General features: G+C 48.9%; 1 non-coding gene across 1 annotated transcript; it reads right to left on the minus strand.

Moving 5' to 3' along the window:
- Positions 1–10,904: 10,904 nt before the first annotated feature.
- TRNAP-UGG (transfer RNA proline (anticodon UGG)) lies at positions 10,905–10,979 on the minus strand. Its single transcript has one exon. It is a non-coding gene; the product is annotated as a tRNA-Pro (tRNA).
- Between the last annotated feature and the right edge of the window lie 238 nt (positions 10,980–11,217).

The raw sequence follows: 11,217 nt of genomic DNA on the forward strand, positions 1-11,217 counted from the left end.
GTCATACTTTAGTATCACATCGTAGACCCCCACCCCAACTCTATCTTCCTTATCAGTGAACCGGAACATAGTTTTTAGGTGCTCTTCGATGCAGCGGGGACGAGACGACGTGACATACTACGATCACGTACAGAAGTGCTGCCCTTCGGCTCGGCAATATGGAACCTCTCAATAGCTCCCGTTCCTTTATGGGGCCCTATCGGGATAGGTAGGCCCAAGCCTTTCCCCCCCCGACCGAGCAGTAGTTCCCCACGGCTGACAAATAGGAGTTTGGGCCGTAAAAGAAAGGCACCGGCCCCATTCCCCCCCCCACTGGGATTTTGCTTTCCTTATCTACGTGCGCACTGCGTCAGCACTGGCGAAAAAGAGGTCGGCTTTACTGAAGAAGAAGGGGCGGGCCGGGTGCTTGTGGGCCCCCTCTGCAGCAAGTGCTTGTTGGACCCCCACCCCCCTTTCCCGAGAGGGGGGCCGGGCTGTCTTTCCCCAGCGGCCGGCCAGTGGCGGCAGAAAACGAACTCGGGTGGGCTCCGCGCGGTTCGCGTTTTCTTGTGTTGAGAGCTTCTCATTCTCTTATAGAAGCCCGCGTCCACGCCGGGGACGGGTAAAGCCCAGCGAAGCAGCAGGGAGCACTGAGCAATGGGGGGGGAGATGAGGTAATGAAATTCCCATGGGTTGGACCACACCACAGGCGGAAGTCCTCTCCTTTCAGTCGAGTGGCAGGGCCGTTCTCGGACCGGAACAAGAAAGGGAAGCTAGTCGTTGGAGGGAAGACAAGGCTCATGGGCTTAACAGCGCCACAGAAGAGTACGCGCGCTAGCGCGCTACAACTAGCACTTTGAAGCCAGCTGAAAAACGGATGCGCGCGTGACGCGCGCAACGGCTTTCTCTGATAGGCTCGCTTCGCTTTTCAAGCGGAGCTCGCTGCCTCCCTACCCCTGGCGTTCCACTTGTGATCCTGGATGCAGTGGAGGATTTTGATAAATGCGCCCGAATGTTCCCCCTCCCTCCATAAGACCCTCTTTCTCTTTCCCCCCTCGAGAAAGAGAAAGAAGAGAATCAATCCTTTCTTCTCTTCTTTCATGTGAACGGCCCTATCTTGTATCGAAAGGTTTTTCGTGCTATACACCACGTTGAGAAACCTCCTATGTACCGTACCATTTTGGTACCTCGAAAGGGAGGTGCTCCTTATGATGCTACGGACGGCTATCCAAAGTGCAAGGGGTAAACTCGGACTCGGATAGGATAGGATTGTGCGTGCCGGGCCCTTCGGGTGTCATATTTTGGCCGAGTTCCCCGTACCGTAGGCCCCTATGTTACGCGGCCGTAATATTATGTTACGTTCCACCGCTGTTACGCCAGAAAGAAAAGGTTCCACACGAGCTCCCGTTCTGCGGCGTGGTGGCAGGACCGCTAGGGGATTGGCGTAGGGTGTAGGTAGGGTCAAATCCGCAGGGGTCATGCAAATACATAGGCCCCTTCCCTTCTGCCGAGTGGTTTAGAAGGCGCTTTCCGATCTACGGTCCCTCGGAGCGAAGGGTTAGGCAGGTAGTACGGGCCCTCTGACTTCCAGCTATGTGCTGTGCGGCTCCCGCGAAGCGAATGAAGGGAAGCTCGAAGCTTTCCAAACCGATTACCGCGGCGGCTTATGTAGTGGTCGGCCAACTAAAGCTCGCCCTGCTTCGCTTCCCTCCCCTTACTGAACTAAAGTAGTCGTCGGCCTTCTAGTTGCGACTTGTCGAGTCCCATTCAAGCTAGTTGGGGCTTTGCTTCTTGTAGTCGGCCCGTAATGCCTCCCTTCATTTGCTTGCCTCCTTCCAGCTGATCGTAGACCACCCTCCTGCGCTAAGTCGATCTTTTAGGCCGTCCCGGGAGCTACCGCTTCCACGACGAGCCGCTTCTCCCCTTCTCCACTCTCTCTGGCGGAGAAAGCTCTTCGAGCTTACGGGTGAGCTTACGCTTACTCTCAGCCTCTTTGATTGGTAGGCGGGCGGGCTAAGCCCCTACTTAAGATTAAAAAAAGGGGTAATTGGATTATGTCGTGACGCTTTGGTTAGGCCGACTACTCTACTATAGTATAGGCTACTTCTAGCTTCTATAGTGGCCCTTCCACTTTTGTGTAGAAAAAGTTTGTATTGGTACTGAATGAACATATCAAACAAAGGCGAGCAGTATAAGCCCTTCTCCGGCCTGGGAAAAGCAGCGAACTCTAGAAGCTAGGGCTTTGTTCACCTTTGGACACGAACACTATTCCGTTCTCAGCGGAAACCCGCCTTAGAGATTGAACGTCGACTTATCTTATTGCCGTTCAATCTAAGACAGCGCTGATAGCTTGTAGTGAACAGCCCCCTTAAAAAACCAACCGAAAGCAGCCTTTGGTACTTAAGTAGTTAAGGCGAACAGCCCCCCTTGCAACTATGATAGAAAGCCGTTTGCTTGTTGCCAAACCGTTCGCCTTTCTTTTTTGTTTTTTGAATCAAAGTAGGTCGCGACTGTTGTATTGTAGTCGGTCGGGGGAAGCTACCGCTTCGTAGACAGCTCCGCTTCCTCGTCTTGCTTCTGGCAAAGCTTCTACTTTGCTTGCTTGCTTCTCTCGCGCTTGCTTGCGCGAAGGCCCTCGGTTTTTATCCCTTTTCGCTAGGTCCAAAAGCTTCCGTCAAAGCGAAAGATCTGATCCAACAGAAATCCCGCATATTGAGCGCAGCTGATATGCGGCTACGGCTAGGCGATCATATCATGCCATAAATGACTTTTATATGTATAGAGAGATCCCCTAGATATACATCGTCAATAGATGTTCATGGATAGACAGACATTCCATTGATTCACGAAATGGCTCGTCGATTCACATGGATCGTTCTTCTGGTCTCTCTCCGCCCCCCGCCCCGAAACTGACCCACGGCACAGCGCCCATTCGCTTCGCGCGCAGGGAGGCAACGAAGTTTAGTTCATGAGACCGCAGCGGAGTGGAGCAGCCGCTGATCTATGACCACCCTTACCTTAGCTGGATCTCACTGGTGCCACCTAAACGGTAGGTAGGCGGCGGATGTGTGACATTTGGAGTTGTCGTTTGTGCACCTGTCCCCAATGGAAGAATGAGTGATTCGTTCCCCTGCAAATCATGGCCTTACCACTCGGTCCCCGATGGCAAGTGGGGAATTCGGTATAGCAGCTCACGTTCGTTTGCGCTGTGCATTCCCGCTGAACTGGACACGTGTTAGCTGTAGGAAGTATGGTTCCGAAAGTGACTTCGGTTCGCCAACTCAGGCTCAACTCCTCGCTTTACGTTAGCGGACCTACAGGTCGGGCCAGGGCTCTGCGCTCTTTCTTTCTGTGTGGGACGATGCCGGGGAGAGAAGGGAATGCGTCGAGGTGGCGAACAACAACAACACAACTACATTTTGGCTTTTCTCTCCATGAGATGAGCCCAGTGCATTGGACCGATGGATAAGAGAACTGAGCTGGCCCAAAAAGCGCTTGGACGCTCTACTTATGATGTAGACTCCATCAGATACATATATTTCTGATGGATCCAGAATAGATAGTTGTCTCATCAATAGATAGAAATAGGAGATTTCCCCTTATTATTGATAGATTCCCTCTCTATCCATTCCTACTCTTTCGATCTATCAGAACTAATCACAGTGGCTATCTATCAATCGATTTGAAAATAGCACGTTCATATCGCTTTTCGTTCATTTCCGCCACGCCAACATAGCCGCCATAATAAGAAGCAGGCGAAGCTGCGAAGAAAAAGCCTAACCTAACAAGCAAGTCCTTTCGCCCCCCCCCTTATTTGAGTAAGCTGAGAACGACAATAAATACATGCGCAACAACACGCTCAAGCGCTTCACTCTAGATTGGCGGGCCAAAGGTTCCCTTTGTGTTGTAGTAGGGCCGTTGCTTCTTTAGGTTGAAGCGCGTTAGCCCTTTTATATAGGGTGGTCGGAGACCAGGGCTATAGTCAAAAGGGCTATACTTCTATAGACGTCTCTTCTCTTGCTGGGGCGCGCTAGCGCACTGTAGTTTCCTTGCTTGTTGCCGGAGTATGCTTGCGGCGCCCTACCTTGCTCCAGCAAACAGAGTTTGCAGCTTCACGCCCTTGAATTCTTATTCACGAATGAGGGAAAGCCAACAGAAATATTCGATTTTGACTTCGTAGAGCCGGTGCTGCTGCTGCCTGCACGTAGGGCCGTCCCCCCACCCCCCCCCCCCCCCCCCCGGGGGCTTTTTTTTTTGGGAACAAACGGCGGTGTTTTACCGACGCCTCGAATCAAGCTTTTTTGTTGCGCCATGCCATGTTTTCTATGTTTTCTCCCCATTGCTAGTAGGTTGATGGGTCGCCTGTTGTAATATCCCCGGGCGAGCCCGAGTGCTACCCCCCCCCCCCCCCCCGCCCCTTTGTTTTTTTCGGCGCCCCCCGCCCCCCGTTGTGGAAGAAGAGATTTATGGACCATTCTAATTGATGATCTTAATTCGGAGACCGAGCCCATGGACATTGACAATGATACCCCTTGCTAAATGCATTGTCAGTGTTCAAGGAAAGTCTGCGCATCGGAGAAGATTAATATAGTTGATGTACCAAATGACCTCCTGTGCACAATCCGAAGGTATTCCCGAAACTAGACTTCTTGATTGAATTGTGGAAGAAAACCTCACTCAATTTGACCTTGTATAGCCTTTCAAATCCCTACTTGAAGTTGCTGTTCTAAACCAACACCGAGTTTTCTGCTGAAAAATATTTTGTTCGATCCCCCTTTTGGTCGATACCAACGACCAGGACCATCGAAAAACCCCCCAAATCCCGACCCCCCCCCCCCCGTTAATGATTCCATGGAATATTCCTTTTCTATTTAATATGACCCCGACCCTCGACCCCTTGAGCCTTTTGCAATCATTTTTCTCACCTGGAGAGGCGGGTATGAGAGCTTCCTGGTGGGGCAAGGCGGCTTTTTTTTTTTTTTGGGGGGTGTCACATCAAAGACACTTAGTTTATCATTGATTCTTGTCTTCCCCATCTTCCCCACTAAGGTATGACTCCTCATTCCACTCTCTACCCTACCATTTTCTACTCTTTTCTATTGTCATCTTGCTGATGAGACATTTGGAATGGTGCTGCAGCCCCCTTGCAACCACCACTCCAAGTGCCTACTCATGCTCAATCCATGATTCCCTTAGCCATTCATTGATGCTATGCTTATATCTCATGCCTAGCATATGTATTCCATGATTTACCTATTAACATCATACCATTTGATATCAAAATGAGCTATAGAATGTATTATGTTCATGTTTAACATTGCCATATGATTCCAATCGAATTTCTATTAGTTCCTCTAACTATTGCATGCTATTCCTCATCAATGCAATCAATTCCAACTCATGCCATGATGTTTATCACTTGAACTTGATAGCTCAAATTGGGGCTTTTTAATTAGACCATTGGATTGGGTTAATTCCTTGATTTATAGTGTCCTACTACTGTTGTTAAGTATGCCCCCCCAGTTTTTTTTCCCCCCCCCCCGGAGGCCCCTCTCCAAATTTTGTATAAACCCCAACACCGGAAGACTCATTTCGGGACCAAAATCCACTAAGCCTCCCGCGGGGACAATTTTGGTCGATACCATCGACCAAGACCATCGACCAAAGTTGTTGTGGGGCAAGCAACCTTGGTCAGTTTTGACCCAAATGACATCCGATCTTTCCGACTTCTTTTCTAACTTATTATTGATGTTTGTTTAGGGCCTTAACAATTCTATTGGACTATTCTTGGTATTCTCAATTCATCATCAACTCATCCAAGGTATGGATGGTTATATCCATAAACATATAAGTCATCAAATATTGAACTATGCTTTATTTAAAGAATGAAATCCCTAAATTTCCTTTCAATCATTATGAGACTATTACATATGTGTTAGAACAGTAGCATTTAAATCTTTATACTTTTGTTGTGTTACTTTATCATTTTGATTTGCTTATGTTTATAATGATTCGTTTCAATATCATGATTTGATTACTATTATGAATATGCATTGGATGCATGAGAAATGATGAGATTGGATGTGTGATTGCTTACGTATGACTTGGGATTTGGGGTGTCTCCCTCCCTTCCGACACTTTTGTCCTTGGGCATCGGAGGGAATAGTATGGGATGTTCTCCGATGGTGCCTATCGACACTCTCCCGAGTTATTGGATGACATACATAGGATTGTCTAGTTGTGTGGCTAGGTTCATCCTTGTCGTGTCAGACCCGAATCGGAAGGGCATTGAGACCGAATAACCCGTGGTAGTGTATGATTGGATGGGCACTCTAGGCCGGTAGCCAATCCGGTAGGGGACATAAACCATGCTACGGATACTGAAAGGGGCCATTTATTGGTAGAGTTGCATATGGATAGACTTGGGCTCCACGGGCGCGCTAGACCGGTTCGGGCTTTGGGGGGGGAAATCCGGGATTTCGGCTCTGTGGCTCGGGCGCGCGAGGAATGGACGTATCTGAATCTCGACTTGACCGGGCGAGTAGATGACTTGCATTGGGCTAGGGTTTCATTGTGACGTGCATGGCCCCGAACTTGACCAAATGGTGATGTGAGAGTGTGGTGACCGATCCCCTTACCATGGCTTTTTGATGACTTTACCGATCTTCCCCGGGCATTCCCAAGATATGGAAATGGGAGAGTGACCGACGCCCGGAAGTACGGTGCTATGACTTAAAGCATGTCTACCCTAGAGACCAGCATTCATAGAGTTAGGCTCATATCAGCACATATGTCCATATCTTTGATTTCTAAGTATGAGCCGTTTTGTGCAAATGTTTTAGATAAATCTACCAATGCCACCGAAGATTACGATGGCACCTCCTAGGTGAGGTGGACTATGATTCCACCCATAACCCCCCCCCGGTAGTGGCGTCGGTGGGGTCCTTTTTTTTGGGGCCGGGGGGGATTACTATCCGCACCGGGTTAGGGTTAGCCCCACGGTCCTGCGGGAGGCGGCAGCGTTGGGTTTACTACTTCATCCGTCTTGTTGAGAAGACTACCATTAGCATAGAAGAAACCCTAGCATAGTGCCCCATTCCCCTGGTGTATTTGTGGAACCTTGGATATTGTAATTAACTTGTCTTTGAATTATTCTGGTGATACTTGGATATGTTATTTTTATTTTTTTTTTTTTTTTCCCCTCCTCTCAGGGGGTGGCTACCAGCACCTTCTCACCCTTTATGATTTTGATCACACTTTATTATTATCTATATTCCGCACTCTGATTTAGTTAATCTTATCTTATTCATGATACTTAGTATTAGCTGTTTTTACCATTGATTATTACTTGCCATGTGATTGTGTTCCCGTGTATGTGGGAGGCATGGACCTCGTTTTTTTTTTTTGGTCTGTGGATCAGCATCCCCCGGTATTCCAAATGGGGTACCGGCTGGGTGGATGGGACACGCACACCCGGCACACATGTTTTGGCCTTGTGTGTCCATAATTCAAAATAGGTGACCTAACGGCCACCGCCCGACTAGACATACCAATAGTCACCAGATTCATATGGATTGCTGGGGAGTGGGCAATGATCTTCTTAAGATCGATCTGTCTTGAAGTGGTCAAGGGAGTATATATTATAGCAATCGCACTTGGAGTATAAATGAAAGGAGTGGAACGAAGTGTCGCTTCGGGAAACATGGGTATTGAAAATCTTAAAAAGCCGTGGGTTCCCAATTTTGAAAGAATTCCTGCCAAGATGACGGATCCTGCCGTAGGTGCCTCTACATGAGCTTCGGGTGACCAAATATGAACTGGTACCATAGGCACTTTGATGGCGAAAGAGGTGAAAGAAGCAATCCATAGAAAGATTTGGCGCCGCTCACTAAATTCTGTGGTTAATGAGATTTGTAAATCGGTGGTTCCTGTTTGGAGAAGAATCAATAGAATAGCTAATAGCATAAAAACATATCCCAATGAAGTATATAGAAAAAACTTATACGCCGCCTTGATCTTTCTTTGTCTCGAACCCCATACCCCTATAATAATGGTAGAGTAAGGGGTGGCCCCAAAGCGGAATTGACCGGTGGTGGTTGGTCGAAGCTCTAGTAGGTAGCCACTCTCTTCTCAGGGAACCGTACGTGAGACTTCCACATCATACGGCTCCGTCCCGAGCTTCCGTCGTCGGCCCTTGTCATTAGACCACTATCTATGCATGTATTTTCTGCCTGGACTCTCGAATCTTTTGCTTCTCGGGTGGTGGCGAACAATCTTGCTTGCGTTGCGGGAGATGCCCGCCCGTAGGGCCCGGCCTGCTTCCCGCCTGAAAGAACCGCTCACTAGCTAGCCGGACTAGTGGGAGGGGGGCCCGACCGTAGAAAACCATGCCTTTCGAACCGAAGGCAACGCCCGTCTTCCAAATCAAGAAAAATGGGCTCGTTGGGAAGAAAGATTGAGTGCGGCCTGTAGAGCACATGTAACGCACAGTCGGGTTGCTCACGCAGCGGATCTCTCTCTCTCTCGTTATATAGATATCTAGAGAGAGAGAGATGTGAAAGTAATAGCCTTATGTTATGGCCGCCCCCCGACTTACGGCCTTTACGCTACTACTACTGTGATGTGAGCGGTTCAAATTGGTTTGATCTTTCCCAATCATCCTGGCCGGAACTTGTACGCAGCACTTGTACGGAGGTGCATGCATAAAGGTTTTGAACCCTTTTCTTATCTGAATCTTAAGGGCAGGACCCTACCCTATTCTCGAACCCTCTGCCGAGCTCTACCCTGCCCGCATTTCCTTTGGAAGGGGGCCAAAGAAATGTCTCCACCTGCTGCCAACAGTCTTTCTTCGGAATTATACTGAACGGGTCGATCCTCCCCTCCCGTTTGTTTTAGCAACTTATCCTAAGGTCTCCTCGCCAAGAGCTCCCCGGCGACGACAGAGGAACCAACCCTATGCTGTGGCGGGGCGGCTTTTTTGTTTCACAATAAGACCTGGACGATTATCCCTACCCTCGGTAGCTTACGAGTTTACGTCCATCCCTGGTCGGGTACAGTTTCCTTTCGATTTCTCCCTTGTAGCCGTTACCCGAATTCGCGCAAGTGTGTCCACACCCCCCAAACTGACTTGACGAGGAATCCATTCTCGCGAACAAACACACCCCCTACATACACCTAGGAGCACCCCTTCCTGCATATCCATACAAGACCCGAGTAGGCGGGTCGAGGTCCTACGAGGTACCCACTACTCGGAGTACCCTCCCCAAAATGAAAAGATGTGTCTGTCAGGTTCGGTTCTTCTTAGTTGGGTTGGGCGGGTTCGACCAGAAATGCTAGGCTTACGCACAAGACTACCCCTCTTCCCGAAAGCTTCGCGGGGACTACTTTACGACGACGGACGACCGCCCGTAGGGGGTTTACTGCACAAGGCCCCTGCAGAGGAAAAGCTTTATCCCAGCGAATAGAAGATGCTCAGCTCCGCACAACATAGGGATTGGCACGCTTTCGGGAAGAACATAGAATAGTAGAGGATCCAGCATGCGGAACACGGCGATCATTAGAAATTCACGAATTAGAAATGCTGTAATATACTCTTTCCCATAACTTCTCATACCAGACCAACCCACTGAAATGCAAATAGGGATCAGAAATGTGGTCAATATCACGAAGAATAAAGAGATACCGTCTATACCCATATACACATTTATGTCTTCATAAGGAATCCATCGAAGGCTTTCCACAAATTGAGATTTGGCCGTAGAAGGATCGAATTGTATCCGAGGAACAGGGGGATACAAAAAAGTAATAAGAGAGGCGCACAGACCAATCAATCGTATCGGTCGTATTCTTGAATTTGGAATGAAAAGAGGAGTAATGCTTCCTAGCACGGGACACGGAATAGGACCACTTAGATCGGAATAGCATTCACAGAAATGTTCTAACATAGAGTGGAATCGAACATTGAAGAGATTAGTTGACAACAGTAAAAAGATGGGCGCCTAATTCCAATACAATAGGGGTCTATTAGTTCGATAAATCCCCCCTTTTTTTCTGGAGTTCCGCAGCCCAATAGGCGTTACGGCTGTGCACCTCGAGATCCCGGAGAATCTCTTGGAGCTTTTCGAGAGGGAATTCTGAGCCCCTTCTCGAAATAAGTACTCCTTCTCGAACTGAAATGATATTTTTCCATTTTTCCTCGGGGAAAAGCTGGCCCATCCGACCTACTATTCGCTCTTTGAAACTAAGGTGGGCGGCGGCCCTAGTTTTAAAGGCTCTGAGCTCCTCGGCGGAGGATACCGCTCTGGCATGATATATTTGAAGCCGCCGCGCTATGCGCTCTATTTCCGTTCCGGATTTTCCGGATTCCCACCCTCCCCATTAGGACAACTTCTCCACCAACTTGTTGTGATGCGGGTTGATCTTCCAACATTGGTGGCGCAAGTGCTAACTCTAAATTCAAATTGTGGGCCCAGGGCGAGCGCCAAATCGATTGCCTCCTGCCCCTGCCTCAGACGTCGATGAATTTGGTCCTGGGTGGGGTCAGCGGCAAGGGGCGAGTTGAGATCTAAATTTGCCTCCTCTTCTACAGGAGAAGGAGGCGGATTGAAATCAAAGTCTCTTTCCCCCCGGGTCGAGGTAGAGCAGGAAGGGCGGTCTGATTCTTCAGAATCAGAATCATTCTCACACTCAGCTACCACGATGGGTGGAATAAGAGGTGGCAGACCCAGATGGGAAAGGAAAAAATGGAGAATCAAAAGGCTAAGAAGGGAAAGTGAAAGTATTAGCATTTGTGATGGGATGTGGAAACGTCGAAGTGAGCTGCGGCTTATAAATAGGAAGATGAGGAGATAACGGGCGAAGGATATTCATATGTTGATATGAAGATTGATGTTCATATTGGAGTATTTGCTGACTTCAGCATCACATCAAGGTGACAGGATTCGAACCTATGGCCCTCTGTACCCAAAACAAATGCGCTGACCAGACTACGCTACACCTTGTCTCACCCCCCGGAGTCTGACCACCCCCCCTCTTATGTCTATCCGAACACTCGAACCGAACTCGCCCATCCTTTTTGGGCACAGGGACGCGAGAACCAATCCGAGTAATCAACCGCTTTTCTAAATTCTGCCTCCAACCCTCCTTTCACTTGAATCTGGAAAGCCGGGGTTTTCCAGACCACCCTTCGCTCGCTTAGAAGTGGAGTCGAACCACTGACACAAGGATTTTCAATCCTTT

The sequence above is a fragment of the Hakea prostrata genome, chromosome 11, assembly GCF_041222555.1.
Source record: "Hakea prostrata isolate BN-2017 chromosome 11, UWA_Hpros_2, whole genome shotgun sequence".
Lineage (NCBI taxonomy): Eukaryota > Viridiplantae > Streptophyta > Magnoliopsida > Proteales > Proteaceae > Hakea > Hakea prostrata.